The 17,989-nt window shown below is 35.9% G+C and overlaps 1 protein-coding gene across 9 annotated transcripts in view; it reads left to right on the top strand.

Moving 5' to 3' along the window:
* ST7 (suppression of tumorigenicity 7) overlaps positions 1-17,989 on the top strand; it is a 255,042-nt gene that overhangs the window by 55,534 nt on the left and 181,519 nt on the right. The window lies entirely within an intron of this gene.

Raw genomic sequence — 17,989 nt, 5'->3', positions numbered from 1 at the left:
ACACTGGCTTTGTGGGGAGAGAGGGTTAGGGCAGGAATTTAAGAAACACATTTCTTATGAATATATAATTCAGTCTCTCCTTTCTGATTTTGGGTGATCAGTGTGATTATTTATGCGTAGCTGATGATTATTCCAGAATAGCAGTATTTCAAGAGAGCTAATACTCCTCAGGTCTTCTGTTTCTTGATTGGCTATTTTAAAGGGTGGATTATTTTTGTTGTTTTACCTAGAAGCATCCCATTTCTGAAATTACCACAATGCCTTATCAAGGTCAAGATAGAATAACAATGAGATGTGATGTCCCATTCAGGATGTGATAGTTTTATTTTTTTTAATAATTTAAAAATGTTTTTTGAATTCACTTAAGTGATACATTTGGAATTATTGTCACCCAGGATTGGAAGCAGATTATTTAGTGGCAAATACCTTCTAGTTTCATTTCAGTCATTGAATTTTGTTTAAGTAGGAACCTAGGTAGAGTAGATAGAAGTATTTACATCCTAAAGGACAATTAGTCTTATTACTTTGTTTAGCTGAAAATGGAAGAAGTTGAAACTCAGTGTGGGAACCTTTGGGTTCTTGACATAGGAACTCTAATATTGTCTGGCCAGGTTTACCCAGCAGACAGCCTTTCTTGATCATTAAACCTCATCTTTTGATAATATCACCCATGTGCTATGATCTGTGTTTGAAAACTGCTGGTTGCTTTTGGTCTCCATAGCTACCAAATTAGTGTACAGATAGAATGTCATTCAGAAGACAGAACATCATCATGTAGGCTTTTTTTTTACTTTACTGAGTATTAAGTTTTGTTTCCTGCTTGTCACTAGAAGACCATAGATAGATCTGTACTGTCAGTGGCTGCAAAATGTTGAGAATGGACTGCCTTCTTTAGATAAGGAGATTCCTTAAATGTGCACTCAGAGTTGAGACAAGTCATTTTCTTTGTGTTTTGAGGCATAGCTTTTCCAGGCCTTTAATTTCCATCTTTTGGAGGCTGTTTTATAGACTGAGACTATATTTAGAATATTAAGAAAAATAGTCACATTAGAAGTTATAGTTCGTTCAGAAGGGATCTTCTAAACCACCTGGCATATTTTTACTAAATTTTTACAGTAAATACTCATTTAGCTATCTATTCTGTGTACAGTGCTATGCTAGATCCTGAAAAGGCTCATTTTTTTCCCTAACATATTCTGATTTCATAATTCTTATCCTTAATTTCTGGTTGCAGTACCTTAATTGTATTGGATGCTTTTACTTTTAAATTGAGGTATGGTTCACATACAATAAAATGCATAAATCAGTGTGGAACACATTGAATTTTTGCCTGTTTACACCTTGGAACTGCTACCCAGTTTGAGATACAGAACATTGCTTTTACTCCAGAAAGTTCTTTTGTCAATATTTCTTGTCCCAGTATTACTTCTGTTCCTCACCAAAAGGTGATTACTATTCTGAATTCTGTTGATATTGTCACTTGTACATGGTTCTTTAAAATTTTCTTTCTCTGCTTTTAACTCTTTGCCTATAAGAGAAAGAAATGTCAATAGCAATTTCCATGCCTTCATTTTTCAAGTACTGGATTGAGTAAGTTGACTTCACGTTTCAGGTCAGGAATTTGAGGTAACCTAGGAATCACATTATAACATATTTAGTCTCACTGAAATCGTATTACTTAATGTAAATGCCCAAGAAGCACCCCTCCTCCCCCCAACACACACACAATTTAAGAGCCTTAAAAATGACAAAAAAACTTACCTGGAAAAGTAAAAAGTTTATCAGAGTTAAAACTTACATAGTTATGGCAACAGAATTAATAAATGCTCTGTCTGACCTCGCTTCAGTGAATATCTTCTTGATTCACTTTACAGAAGAACTCCAACAGTGTTGGAATCTCATTTTTTCTAACTTGGTGTATCTGAATCTCCCATAGTTGTATAAATTGGCCCAAACTATTTTCAGGCTACTTTGAAATGAAAGTGTTCTATGTTATGTGTAGATTAATCATTAGGACAAAGCAGGAAGTATAACTTCTGTAATCTGTTACCATCTTGATGTATTTCACTGAGCTTTTTCCTTTACTGAAATTTCCCATGTCTAAAAATGGGAGTAGTAGGCCTGCCCTTTATCTGCTATGAGGAGATGCAATTTTAGTCTGGTCAAAGTAATTTAGGCTTAGGATGTAAGTACTAAAAGAAAGTTTTGTGAGGGGAGTGGTCATTTAAATGCATATGTTGAATGCTTGATTTAATGATAGTTCATATTTTAAAATCAATGGAATTCACAAAAATTAAAATTTCTTTTCCTTTTAAAATTTTATAACTAGAGAAAAAGCTCATCTTTTCTTTTTGTGGCGTAAGGGACACTGACTTTGTCCTGCTGCCATTTGGTTACATCCTTCATCATAAAGCCAGTTATTCTCCAAAGAGTAAGTACTTCAAATACATGGACATTTATTCAATTAGTGTTTTTCTAGCTCAGTCCTCCTCCTGTCTCCCTTCCCGTGTTTAAGTTTTTTAGTCCTCAAGGGTACCATTTAAGATGTGCTGTGGTGGGAATTGTGCTATTTTCTAGTAAGTTAATATATATTTAAAAGCACCTACCTTATTAGTCCAGTGAAGAGAGCAACATCCTACCTTTTCAGAAACAGTATACCCTTGGGGCAAAGAGTGTCATTTAATCCCTCCTCTCAACATTTTGTTGTAGTTGTAACATATTAGAAAGAACATCTACTGTATCTTGAAAGGGAAGGAGAAATTACCCAAATCCCAGCAGAGCAGTAGTATTTTGTGAGTTTAGTGGTGATGGGGACATGGTGGACCTGTGTGTCAGATTGTCAGTTCTCTTTAGCTGTGGTATGACTGTCTTGCAAATCTTCCTTGCCATTTTCTGCATGCCCACCTCACCTTCCGTAGGCAGCTAGATGCTGGAAAGGGTTTGGGGTATATGTGCTGCCCCATATGATTTTCTTTGATGCACACCAAAAGGGCAGCTGTTGCTTTTTATTTTCATTACTGATGAATGCATTAATTTGGAACTGACAGCTTCTCAGTTTTAATAGTGAGTGTGATATCATACTTCTAAGAACAATGTAATTATCTCAAATTTTGAGCCATTATGTGAGAGAGAGTAAAATGAATATACTCTAGCAATATTAGATCACCAAGAAACTGTATAATTAAACAGACAACTCTTTTACAGAAGAATAAATGAGTCACATTCCCTTTTTATGTATTTCAGGGCCATTCTTGACAACCAGTCATACGTGAGATTAAACTTGGGTCTATTGTTTTGGTGTAATTTCTGTGAATCAGTTGAGATGTTAACAGCAACTATGGTCTTTCAAAAATGGCTGTTCACAACTGGACTGTTCTGCAGTATAAGCCCTAGTTCTTATTAAATAATTGTATGACACTGCTGTTTTTGCTGTTAGTATGGTTGACATTTTAGTACTATATCCCTCCCTTTAGTAGTTTTGTCATATGAAGCTAGGTAATTCAGAAAGAGTCATTTTCCTTTCCAAATCTTTAATCCAGCTGTTATTTAGCTGTATTGAATTTTAGATGCTTTCATCTTACTTGAAATACACATACTTAAATATACACACAAAAAATTACCTCTAACTCTATACTTAGAACATTAAAGAAAAAAATTACATGACTTTAGATAAATAGAAAATGCAGATGGCTAAAGTCACAATAAAGAAAAATAATTATGAATCACTGGAATTTACACTGGGACATGGTCATACAGGAGCTTGGGAAGTAAAGCTCATATAATACTTTTGACTTGTCATACTGTATTATTGTCTTTTCTTTTCTTCTGACAATGTTAAGTCTGATGTGAAATTTCCTTTTGGGTTTCTTGCCTGTTAATAGTTGGCATCATAATTTTTAGAATCAAGGGAATATTTTAAATGAAATAAAGATAGGAATTTGGTTTTTTTCCCCCTGGATATTTATATACTGATTCTGCTAGTATGGGAATGGAATGAAAATACCCAGTGTTATAAAATGTTCAGAGTACTTATTTTCACTTGAGTACTGGTTTCCTTAATTGTTAGTCTGGTTTGTTCAGTAGAAATTACACATGAGTTTTCAGTGATCTGTTGTTTTCATTGTCACAATGGACCAGATTCATATCCTGTATAAACTGTGGGGAGTCTATGGGGAAAATTACCATATATGGAAACTTTCCTCATAGAATCCCCATGGAGTTACACAGGATGTGAATAGAATTGTTATGGATTCTGGGTTGAATCCATATCAGTTACACTATTAATGTGTATTTTTAACGTTGAGTAGTCACCACATTAAATTATGTTCAAATACTATTACATGTTCAATACAAGACTATATGGAACATGAGAAAATAAATTATATGGTCAATTTTACATTTTTTGAAGTGTATTTATGTCCCACTATTTTTTCCCTAATAAGTGTAAAACATTTGTTAACATGCTTCTTAGTATGTCTTTAATTAGAAAATGCCAGTTTTGAATTATTTAAAAGCCCTGTAATGTCACATTTGCTGTGTGAGTAGTAAATTGTAATATTTTCTGTGTAGAGATTTTGCTTTTATTAGTAATGGATTCAGTTTATTGTGAATTGAGGGACCAAGATGTATGTTTAAAGCATGTTGTAGAAATGGCAGCAGCCACGTGCCTGTTGCAGTGACTTAAGTGCAGAGACTCTGGTGCTCGATTGCCTGGATGCAAATCATGGATGTACCACGTTCTACCAGGGTTTGGCCATCTACCATCTAAGGTCTCCAGGCCTAAAGTGTGACTTACCTGACAAACTCTTGAGTGTTAGGGGAATCTGCCTTTTTGGGCCAGGACATCTGCACCAGGGTAGGGCTTATTAAGGGTCACTGTGGAGATTGGACTCTGGCAGTGGGAAAGACTGGCTGAAGAAAGGGAGATGTCACTTTGTAAGACTGGGTGGAAGTTCCATCACGAGGATCTTTGAAGGGACTCAGTAGGAGATCTGAAGGGGAGAGACTACATGAAACTGATGAAATAGGTCAGGTTTGACAAATGCCCCGTGTTTTTCACTACTAGTCACCGCTGCAGCAACTATCACCCAATGGTTACAGCACTTTTGTAGGATGGCTTTAAGCCACTAAGAGATGAAATGTTTTCCTCTTAAAACACTTGTCTCTGCAAGTATTTTCCACATTAGTGTGAAAAATAATCACAAGAATAAATGTTTAAATAAACTTGAAAACAGTTATAGAGTTAAGAAGAAGGATTAAGAATCTTAAGTGTTCCAGTAGTATCCCTTTTGGTTTAAAATAAACATACCATTCTGTGTCACATTATGACTGTCTGGAATATCAAAATAATTCAGAGCCACTTCTGTCTTTTAAATGAAATTTACATCAGTTGAAGACATATCTCCAGAGTGTAGCAGCATACCTAACATATAGTAAGCACTCATTCTTTGAAATTTGAATCCACTGTAGTTTTAGGGAATATTGAAAATATGATGTATCGGCTTCATAGGGGATTGATATTCAGTTTAGTTAAAATTTTCAGGTTAAGGAGTTTATCACACATAACTGGCACATATTGGAAATATTGTCAGTGAACAACTCTTAGCTGTCACCCCTCAGGCAGGAGTAGGCAACCATATGGACTTCTATTACTAAGTCCAGATGTATTAGCAGTAAACTGCCATATACTGATACTTGACTATGTAGTGACCTAACAACTACATTTCACCTAAGTTCACATATCAATTTAATATTATCAAGTAAAAATAAAGAGGAATTATAATCATCAATTCATTTACAACATGAAAACCGAGAATTGTTTCTTTGCCAATCCTGATGTTATTTTAGAAATTAGAAAAATTATTTTCTACTTCTTTGTGAGAATTTCAGAATAAGATTCAGGCATATTGGCATATTTTGGGGGACAGTGAGTCTGATTGGAATGCATACAGATTGGGAAACCACAGTGGCTCCATTAGAGTATTATTTACCACTTCCTTCATCCATGGCTACTTCTAGAACACCTAGGTTTAGTGGAGACTTTAGTAGGGTTTGGCCTGTTGATATGCATGGATAGTCCAAGCATGGGCTTGACTCAGAAGTCTAGAATTTCTAACCTGAAACTTTCCTAGATTTGTTTTAATATAGTGCTTTTTCAGTTCTCTATTGCCATACAACAAACCACCCCAAAACACTGTAACTTGAAATAAGCATTTATTATTCTATTCAGTTCTATTTTATTCTATTCAAGTCTACTTAGCTTGACTGATTGATTGGAGCTGCTGGTGGTGCTCATGTAGAGTCTGTGATGTGGTTGCAGTCAGATGTCTCTTGGCTGCAGTTATCTAAAGGCTCATCTGAGCTGGAGGTCCAGAATAGCTCTCTCACATGGATATCAGTTGAGGCTGGCTGTTGACTTAGGGCTCAGCTAAGGTTGTAGGCAGTAATACCTATATTTGGCTTCTCGATGTGGTTCAAGCTTCTCATATCATGATGCTAGGTTCTCAGAGAAAGCATCCTTTAGCAGAGTATCCAAGAGACCTAGGAGGAAGCTAAAAGGTTTCTTATGACCTGATCTTGGAAGTCTTAGAAGTCACTTCCACTATATTGTATTGGCCGAGCAAGTCACTAAAATGAGCCCAGATTCAGAAGGAAGAGAATTAGACTTCTTGGTGAGGAAGTGGGAAGAGTGCATTTGTAGAAGAGCGAGTAGAATGAAAAATATTTTAGTGGTAATCTTTCAAAATATACTGTGTCATAAGTAGTTTCCAAACTCTACTCCATGAAATTGGTACTATGAAGATTTGTGTTAAACAAGGAGTCTGCAGACTTTTCCTATAGAGCCAGATAGTGAATATTTAAAGTTTGTGGACTGTTCAGTCTCTTTTGCAACTACTGAACTCTACCATTGTAGCACAAAAGCAGCCATAGACAACTAAGTGTGACTGTGTTCCAATATAACTTTATTATGGATATGGAAATTTGAATTTTTATATAATTTCACATATAAAAAAATATTCTTTTTTTCAAACTCTTGAAAAATGTAAAAAAGAAAACATTCGTAGGTCAAGAACTGTACAAAACCAGGTGGTGGGCAAGCTCTGGCCCTTGGGTCTTAGTTTGCTGACCCCTGCTTTTAATATTTGATTTGAATTTCATTTTTAATTGCTAAAAAACCTGAAAGAACAACAGATACATTTGCATACTAAAAATAACTAATTTTGTTACATTGGGTACTGCTGATAAATGAACTCAGGTTCTTATTGGTTGACTTTATTATTAAATATTATAATTCAAACCTATAAATGTACATCTGTTTAACATATTGGGCTCTGGCATAATACTTTGTTTGAAAGAAGGTTGTGTTAAAGTGAGTGAAAGAAAAAAATAAAATCATAGGACATTTGAAGGCTTAATTTCTATTCTGTTCTCAAGAGTAACACTAGGAAAGAAAGACCGTGGAGAGCTTCTGTTTGATTTAATTTCACAAATATTTATGGAGTATAGAGGAATTGCCCATGATAAGCAATAAGAGGGAAAAAAAAACTTTCAAGAAATTTAAAGTTCAACTGGATATGGTGCAGTGAGGCAGTGAGAGGAGAACTGAGAGGGTTATAATATTGAAACTGTATGTTTCTCTTTCAGTTAAGTCAGTGTAAATTAGATTATTTTTGACACAGGTACCCATGACTCAAACTAAAAATTGGATGTCATTGGAATTGGCATTGTATAATATGCAGAGTATGACAAGAGAAACCAGCTTTTTCTTAAAATAATTTAATTGGTGAACAATATGTATATGATAAAATGTATCCATTTTAAAAAAATGGATCCATTTAAAATGTACAGTTTGATGAATTTTGACAAATGTATACCTATGTCTAACCATCATTATCAGTGCAATCCAGATACAGAACATATCCATCACCTCCCAAAGTTACCTTGTGCCACTTTAGTTAATCTCCATGTTTCTAGACTTTCACATAAATGAGGTCATACAATGTATTCTACTTTTGTGTATAACTTCTTTCATTTAGCATAATGTTTCAGTCATGTTGTTATGGCTGTTTGTACTTCGTCTCTTTTTATTACCAAGTAGTAGAAAAAATATATAATTGGCTCAGCCATTTGCCTGATGATACTGAATTGTTTCCTGTTTTTGGTTCTTATGAACAAAGCTGATGTAATTACTCATTTATAATTCTCTGTGTTGAAATATGTTTTCACTTTTCTTGGTTAGGAGTGTAGAAATGCAGTTGTTGACAAATCGCCAAGCTGTTTTCCAAAATGGTTATACTTTTTTGCATTCCCAGCAGCAATATGTGGGAGTTCAATTGCTTCATATCTTGGCAATACTTAATATTGTCAATCTTTTAAATTTTAGCTAATTTATTGAGTGTGTAGTGATATATTATGAATTTAACTTGCATTTCTCTCATCAGTAAAAATGTTGAACATTTTTTCAAGTGCTTGTTGACTATTGATGTATCTTCATTGATGAAATGTCTGTTCAAATATTGATACTTTGCCTTATAATTGGGTATATTTTTTAAAAATCACAGCATCCGAGAAAGCTGTGCAATCCATTTTTTAAATTTGATTAAATAACTCACTCATCTATTTATTTTTGGCTGTGCTGTGTCTTCATTGCTATGCAGGCTTTTCTCTAGTTGTGGCCCGTGGGTGCTGGTCTAGTCATGGTACCTGGGCTTCTCCCTGCGGTGTCTTCTCTTCTTGCAGAGCACAAGCTCTAGGGCCTGAGGGCTCCAGTAGCTGTGCTTGGTCTCAGCAGTTGTGGCTCCCAGTCTCTAGAACAGAGGCCCAGTAGTTGTGGCACATGGGCTTAGTTACTCTGCAGCATGTGGGATCTTCCTGGGTTAGGGACAGACCCTGTGTCTACTGCACTGGCAAGCAGAATCTTATCCACTGACTACCAGGGAAGCTCTATGATTGAGTTTTGAGAGTTCTTCATATATTTTGATATGATCTTTTTAAAGATATATGTCTTGACAGTATTTTCTTATAGTCTGTAGCTTTTTGTTTTCATACTGATGTTAAGTTTTTAATTTTGATAACATACAGTTTCTCAATTTCTTGTGTCCTACATAAAATTTTCTGCCTACCCTAAGGTTGTAAAATTTTTTTCCCTGTATTTTCTCCCAAATGTTTTATATGTTGTGCTTCTATGTTCTATGATCCATTGTCAGTAAATTTCTGTGTATAGTGTGAGGTAATGCTGGCCATTTACTTCTTTTTGCTTCCCCACCAAAATTCAGTTGTTCCAGCACCATTTCTTGAACAGACAGTCCTTTTCCCATTGAATTGGCAACTTTATCAAAAACCAACTGACCCTGTATTTCTATCCTATTTTATTCCAGAGATCTCTGTGTTTATCCTTAGGCCATGGTATTATAGTTTTAATTGCTACAGCTTTATGATTCCTTTTGATATCAAGTAATGTAAGCCCTCCAGGTCTGTTCTTTATCAAAAATTTTTGGCTATACTTGATTCTTTCATCCCACAGAAATTTTAAAATTTGCTTGTCAATTTCTACAGAAAGATCTCCTGGTATTTTGATTGAGAGTGTATAATCTAAAAGCAGTTTGGGGGAGTTGATAGTTTAACAATTTTTAGTTCTCCAATTCATGAACATGGTATATCTGCCCTTTCATTTGAGTCTTTTTTAACTTTTCTCAGCAATGATAAAATGAGTTATGAAATTCCAAGAGTTAGGTTTGTCTTTTTTCCCCCACTGATAAAAGAATACTTATCTGGAGTAGAGTAACAATCTCAGATATGTTTCTAGGGAAAGCATCGTAAAATGTAAGTTGGTGGTATTAGTAAAATCTCATTAATGCTAATTTGAAGGTCATGCTTGGATTTGTGAAAAGTCTTAAGTAGCCTGAAAAATGAGACTTTATTAAACCAACTGTTGCCATGTAGAAGTATTTTGGGAGATACGTTTTAACAAGTAGATAAGCAGAGTTGTATGTTTATGTAAAATGCTATTTTTATAGCACTTAAAGCATTTGCTCTCTCACTAAGATGAACTGCTTTCTTCCTTTGTTTGTTATCTTAGGAAATCACTTTCTTATATTTTAGTAGTGGTTTTACTCCCATTTTTACCTAAATATTCATGTCTGTTTAATTAGAAGGATCTGAACTTATGAATTTTTATATTTAGAAATAGAATCCCTCTTCTTATGAAACTGCTCCTATAGTCCTATTAAGTTACCATCCTTTTTAGGAGTCTATTAAATCTATGGATCCTTATGATTTCAAGAGAATTGAAGCCTAAAAATACATTCAGGATGGCATATCACCTTTAAAAATTAAACTGAATTCAAATTGATTTTATTAAGAATGTTTTCTAATTATTTGACATTAGTTGTGATAAATCTTCAAACTTCATGAAGCCAGATTTGGCAGAGATTGAATTGACCTGACATAGCATATTATGTATATATGTTATAAATATGAATCTATAAACATTTATCTAATGCCTAAAGCAAGTAACATTAAACTCCACCCTTGTTTTAAGCAGTTTATAAAACAATAGTCCTGTGGGATGGGGGTTACAAGGGAGGCTCAAGGACGTATATGTATATGTATACATATCACCAGATGGTCAATACAGAAACCAGATTGATTATATTCTTTGCAGCCAAAGATGGATAAACTCTATATAAGTCAGCAAAAACAAGACCCGGAGCTGACTGTGGCTCAGATCATGAGCTCCTTATTGCAAAATTCAGGCTTAAATTGAAGAAAGTAAGGAAAATCATTAGACCATTCAGGTATGACCTAAATCAAATCCCTTATGTTTTTACAGTAGAGGTGACAAATAAATTCAAGGGATTAGATCTGGTAGACGTATTGCCTGAAGAACTATGGACAGAGGTTCATAACACTAAAAGAGGAGGTGACCAAAGTCATCCCAAAGGGAAAAAACACACAAGAAGGCAAAATGGTTGCCTGAGAGGTCTTACGCATAGCTGAGAAAAGAAGTGAAAGGCAAAAGAGAAAGGAAAAGATATACCCGACTGAATGCAGCATTCCAGAGGATAGGAAGGAGAGAGAAGAAAGCCTTAAAGTGAACAAGGCAAAGAAATAGAGGAAAACAATAGGATGGGAAAGACTAGAGATCTATTCAAGAAAACTGAAGATACCAATGGAATGTTTTGTGCAAAGATGGGCACAATAAAGGACAGAAATGGCAAGGACCTAACAGAAGCAGAAGAGATTAAGAATAGGTGGTAAAAATACATGGAATTATGCAAAAATGGTCTTAATGACCTGGATAACAATGATGGTATGATCACTTAACTAGAGCCTGACATCCTTGAGTGTGAAGTCAAATGGGCCTTAGGAATCATTGAAAGTGAAAAAGAAAGTGAAAGTGAAGTTGCTCAGTTGTGTCCGACTTTTTGTGACCCCGTCGGTGGGATTCTCTAGGCAAGAATACTGGAGTGGGTTGCCAGTTCCTTCTCAGGGGATCTTCCCAACCCAGGAATCAAACCCAGGTCTCCCACATTGCAGGCAGACACTTTTAACCTCTGTGCCAGAACGAACAAAGCCACTGGAGGTTTTCCAGTTGAGCTATTTCAAATCCTAAAAGGTGATGCTGTTCAAGTGCTGCACTCAGTATGTCAGAATATTTGGAAAGCTCAGCAGTGGCCACAGGAGTGGAAACAGTTTTCATTCCAATGCCAAAGAAGGGCAATGCCAAAGAATGTTCAAACTACCACACAATTGCACTCATTTCACATGCTAGCAAGGTAATGCTCAAAATTCCTCAAGCTAGTCTTCAACAGTGTGTGAACTGAGAACTTCCAGGTATGCAAGCTGGATTTAGAAAAGGCAGAGGAACCAGAGATCAAATTACCAACATCCATTGGATCTTAGAAAAAGTAAAGGAATTCCAGAAAAACATCTGCTTCATTGACTATGCTAAAACCTTTGATGGTGAGGATCACAACTGTGGAAAATTCTTAAAAAGATGGGAATACCAGACCACCTTATCTGCCTCCTGTGAAACCTGTATGCAGGTGAAGAAGCAACAGTTAGAACCATGGAGCAATAGACTGGTTCAAATTTGGGAAAGGAGCACGTCAGGCTGTATATTGTCACCCTGATTATTTAACTTATATGCAGAGTACATCATGCGAAATGCTGGGCTGGATGACTCATAAGCTAGAATTAAGATTGCCAGGAGAAATATCAACAACCTCAGATATGCAGATGATACCATTTTAATAGCAGAAAACAAAGAGGAACTAAAGAGCCTCTTGATGAGGGAGATAGAGGAGAGTGAAAAAGCTGGCTCTAAATTCAACATTCAAAAAACTAAGATCATGGTATCTGGTTTCATTACCTCATGGCAAATAGGTGGGGATAAAGGGAAACAGCGGCAGATTTTATTTTCTTGAGCTCCAATATCATTGCGTATGGTGACTGCAACCACAAAATTTAAAGACACTTGCTCCTTGGGAGAAAAGCTATGACAGACTTGGATAGCATGTTAAAAAGCAGAGTTGTCTTTTGCAAACAAAAGTCCATCTAGTCAAAGCTGTGGTTTTTTCAGTAGCCTTGTATGGATGTGAGAATTGGACCATAAAGAAGGCTGAATGCCAAAGAACTGATGCTTTTGAATTGTGGTGCTGGAGAACTCTTGAGAGTCCTATGGACAGCAAGGAGATCTCAAACCAGTTGATCCTAAAGGAAATCACCTGAATATTCATTGGAAATACTGATGCTGAAGCTGAAGCTCCAATATTTTAGCTACCTGATGCCAAGAGCTGACTCATTTGAAAAGACCCTGATGCTGGGAACGGTTGAGGGCAGGAGGAGAAGGGGATGACAGAGGATGAGGTGGTTGGATGGCATCACCAAATCAATGGAAATGCGTTTGAGCTAACTGTGAGAGATGGTGAAGGACAGGGAAGCCTGGCGTGCTGCAGTCCATGGGGTTGTAAAGAGTCTGACAGCTTAGTGACTGAACAACAATAGCTGATTCACATTGTTGTACATTGGAAACAGAACATTGCAAAGCAATTATATTCCAATTAAAAAATAAATAACCCAATAGTCATGTAATAACCCCTTGTTAACTAGTGTAGTCTTTTGAAAACTATGGGGATAAATATATTTAATGGATTATGAATTAATCTGTACTGACTTTCTCACCCTTTCTCTGAGTTAATTCCAGATAACCCTACTTTGTTAATTATTTTTGGTGTTACTGTATAGCACAGTGCTTCAGAACCTGGGATTTGAGATATATAGACAAGGGTGCCTATTTTACTCTATTGTTATAGGTATCATCTCAGCCTTGGTTTGTTCATCTGTAAAATGGGTATAATAGGAAACCTCATGAGATTGTTATAATGCATAATGAAGTAGGTCAGTAGGGAGGACAAGCCCTTAATAGCACATAAGCAAGCAGTAGTTTAATTATTTTTAAAGTTTTTCATACCAGAATTATGAAATTCTGAAGTTATCAGAATTATGAAATTATAGGTATTTTTCATACCAGAATACCTATATACATGTATATTGGTTATGAGATAGAATATAATTGAAGATAAAATGGCAGCATCAGATGCATAAAAGTTGAAAAAAATGAGAAAAAATAACTTGAAAAAAAAAGTTATTATTTGGTCCCCGTCATCTGACAGCCTGCATTCTCAGGGAACAAGATAAATTGTATATGTCCCCCATTCTCAGGGGACAAGATAAATTTATATATATACATATATATATATATACATACTTTATTTTCTCATGGACTTCTGTATTAGTCACCTTAACTTGTCTTCTTAGCTCCCCTTCTACTGTGCTAGGTGAATTTTTTGACTCTTAAATTGAGATTTAACTAACATACTATAAAATGCACATATATTAAGTCTTCTATTCAATGAGTTTTGACAATTTTACGTGAACCTATAAGCACCACCAAGCTTCAACAGTATATGAACCATGAACTTCCAGATGTTCAAGCTGGTTTTAGAAAAGGCAGAGGAACCAGAGATCAAATTACCAACATCTGTTGGATCATCGAAAAAGCAAGAGAGTTCCAGAAAAACATCTACTTCTGCTTTATTGACTATGCCAAAGCCTTTGACTGTGTGGGTCACCACTAACTCTGGAAAATTCTTCAAGAGATGGGAATACCAGACCCCCTGACCTGCCTCCTGAGAAATTTGTTTGCAGGTCAAGAAGCAACAGTTAGAATTGGACGTGGAACAACAGACTGGCTCCCAATCAAGAAAGGAATATGTCAAGGCTATATATTGTCACCCTGCTTATTTAACTTATATGCAGAGTACATCATGAGAAATGCTGGACTGGATGAAGCACAAGCTGGAATCAAGATTGCTGGGAGAAATATCAATAACCTCCGATATGCAGATGACACCATGCTTATGGTGCAAAGCGAAGAAGAACTAAAGAGCCTCTTGAGGAAAGTGAAAGAAGAGAGTGAAAAAGTTGGCTTAAAACTCAACATTCAGAAAACTGAGATCATGGCATCTGGTCCCATCACTTCATGGCAAGTAGATGGGGAAACAACGCCATCCCCACTGTTCCCAGTGGGGAGGGGAAACAGTGACAGACTTTATTTTTGGGGGGCTCCAAAATTACTGCAGATGGTGACTGCAGCCATGACATTAAAAGATGTTGGTTCTTGGAAGAAAAGTTATGACCAACCTAGACAGCGTTTTAAAAAGCAGAGACATTGTTTTGCCAGCAAAGGTCCGTATAGTCAAAGCTATGCTTTTTCCAGTAGTCATGTATGGTTGTGAGAGTTGGATTATAGAAAAAGATGAGTGCCAAAGAGTTGATGCTTTTGAACTGTGGTGTTAGAGAAGACTCTTGACAGTCCCTTGGACTGCACGGAGATCCAACCAGTCCATCCTAAAGGAAATCTGTCCTGAATATTCATTGGAAGGACTGATGCTGAAGCTGAAACTCCAATACTTGGGCCACCTGATGTGAAGAACTGACTCATTGGAAAAGACCCCAATGCTGGAAAAGATTGAAGGCAGGAGGAGAAGGGGATGACAGAGATTGAGATGGTTGGATGGCATCACCGACTCAATGGACATGAGTTTGAATAAACTCTGGAAGTTGGTGATGGACAGGGAGGCCTGGTGTGCTGCAGTCCATGGGGTTGCAGAGTCAGACACCACTGATTGACTGAACTGAACTGAACTGATAAGCACCATCCAAATAAGATATAGAGCATTTCTCATTACTTCAGAAAGTTTTCTTGTGCCCTTCCCAAATGGTTTCCCTCTTCACTAGGCAGTCATTTTCTGATTTTTATAATTTAAGATTAGTTTTGTCTTGGACTTAGTATATGTGGAATTACACAATTTGTATTCCCTTGTGTCAGCTAGCTTGATCATTTTTTCTAGGGCCCAACACCTGTTCAAAACACTCTCAATGATTCTTCTTTGCTTTTTGATCTAAATATAAACTTTTTGCCTGGGTGTCCAAGCTAGCCACCATATGGTTGCCACCTTCCTGTCCTGGCTTAACTCCCACTACTACTCTGCATTTATTATTCGCTTTTTCCTGAGGCCCTTTTCTCATGCGAGACCTTCTCTTTGGCTCTTGCCTCTGTTCCCAGCTATTCAAATCTTAATCATTTGAATGGATTCTTTGAAGTTCATATCAGGTACCAGTATTTATGAATTTTCCTGGTTCTCCTAATGTGATGGTTCTCAAGTGCTTTTTTCTCTCTTTTAAATCCCTCATCCCAAGATCATCATAGAAACCTCTTTTGCACACAGAACAATTATTCTCAACTTTTCAAACATCATTCTTCCCCTGTCCTCTGCCCCTCTAATCACTGCTCCCTACAAAATGCATCCCACATTTTTTGAATACCCTGTTGCACTTTTTAATGGAGGATGCATGGTTCCTGGTTTCTATGCTCTGAAATCTGACTGTGGGGGTTGAAATTCTCATTCTGCCAACTGTATAGCCCTGGGTGGATTAACTAACTTCTCTGCATCTAGTTTCTTCCTCTATAAGATGGACATATGTATTATATACTATGTCATGGGCTCTTGTGAGTTTTTAAATATCATTAAATGCTTATTACTTAGTAAAGACTCAGTAAGTGATACCTATTATTGCTAGGTATTATCATATTGGAGTCTTTTATGTTATTGCTTCATACTATCAGTTGCATTGCATTTTCCCTGTGACTTGGGTGTATTCATCTTAGCGGCTACCAAACTAAACAATAATAGTAACTTATCCATTTAATAGTTTTTTGTACAAAAGTCAATGATGTGTTGGGAGATTTATTTATTTTTTTGCCTATAAGGACTTAAGGATCTATTCTCCACTCCTCCTCTTTTATCTCTCTCTCTTTTTTAAGAATCTAATTTTATTTCAGTTTTTTTTTTTTTTTTTTTTTGGCCGTGTCACGTAGCATGTGGGATCTTAGTTCTCGGACCAGGGATTGAACCTGAGCCCCCCTGCATTGGAAGTATGGAATCTTAACCACTGGACTTCCAGGGAAGTCCCTGGGAGATTTACTTAAATACAGAACAGTAGTAGTTCTGGATTTTATGCTTACTTTGCCAAATCTCTGTACTTAGTTCATCTCATTTTTCAGCGTCTTGCTTATTAAACATAATAATATCAGTGTCCTTCTCTTTGTTAAGGAAAATGTAAATGGAATTCATGCCTTTGTAGTGGTACCATATGTTATCTTATCTCAACCTTGATATTTAAGGACAATCTTTAAATACAAATAATTATTCCCTAATATTTCTAGTTTATATGTTTGTGGTTTTTTTAGATTTCCTTAAAGTCATGCATGTCTATAATTCTTTTTTGTTTGTTTGTTTCATGATATGAATGCTGCACATGCTTTGCATTGCTTATCTCTATTTAAATGGATTAATAGCATTCAATAAATTCTTCTTGATTATTAATTAGAAGGACAGAATTATCATTATTTAAGGAGGACTAGTAGGAAAATTAAAACCTGTAAGTTTCCTTTGGGGCTTATTTTATTGAGTTTTATATTAGCACGTATCAGAGATGTTCTTGTTTGTTTGTGTAAAGGGGAGCAGACAGCAGCATTACCCCTCTCTGCAAAATTTGTGCATATTATGAAAGACTTTTACTGTAGTGTTGCAGTATGCCTTGCTTCCCTTCAAGCTTTCATAAAGCAAATACAATCTGTGCTTACATTTGATTTCATGCAGAGTTGGTTTTTTATATATAAATACCTAGGTCCCTGAGTTCTTGGGTCTTCAGATGCTGGGTGTTCACCAGCTGCCACCTGACTGTCATTCATTTGTTTTTAATATTAAATTGACCTTTTCCAGGCTCTCTCATTGAGGAAGTTGGAGTCTGCATAACACCAGCTGTGTGTGGTGTCAGAATGGAACAATAACTCAGGGATACAGAGTATGCCTTGCCTTTGTTTCCTGAAATTGTGCCTTGATTCCTTTTGTCAGTAGAATATTTCAAATGAATGAAAGCAACATTTTCTATTTTTAGTTTTTGGGAGGAGGGATACACTTCTTTACAAAGCAAATAGTTGGCCTGAAAATTCAAATTTTATTTAGTACGTCTAATTTGCTTAAAGTAAAACACACACAGGAGAGATTTTAGCTGTCTTCACTGTCATGGTTGTCAGACCCTTTCTCTTCACATTAACTTGATTATTTAAAGTTATTTTTTAGACTTTTTTATTTTTAATAAAATATCTCCATTCTAACTCAGGCTGCCAGCATGAGAGCAGGTTTTTTTTTTTTTTTCCATGAATATTTTCAGGATTATTTTCTGACATTTTTAAGTAGATAAAAGTGGATAGTGTTTATGGAGTTAATATTTCCTTTCCTTTGGCATTAAATGTACTATTATTTGTAACTTCCAAAAACTAGGATTAGTCTAGTTTTTTTTTTTTTTTTCTTTGCCTGAGTAAGTTCTTCATAGAACGGTTCTCAAAGAATTTGTTAGT

Source organism: Cervus elaphus, chromosome 18, assembly GCF_910594005.1.
Source record: "Cervus elaphus chromosome 18, mCerEla1.1, whole genome shotgun sequence".
NCBI classification, from domain to species: domain Eukaryota; kingdom Metazoa; phylum Chordata; class Mammalia; order Artiodactyla; family Cervidae; genus Cervus; species Cervus elaphus.
The sequence above is the reverse complement of the archived record's forward strand: the minus strand, read 5'-3'. Positions and strand labels throughout refer to the sequence as shown.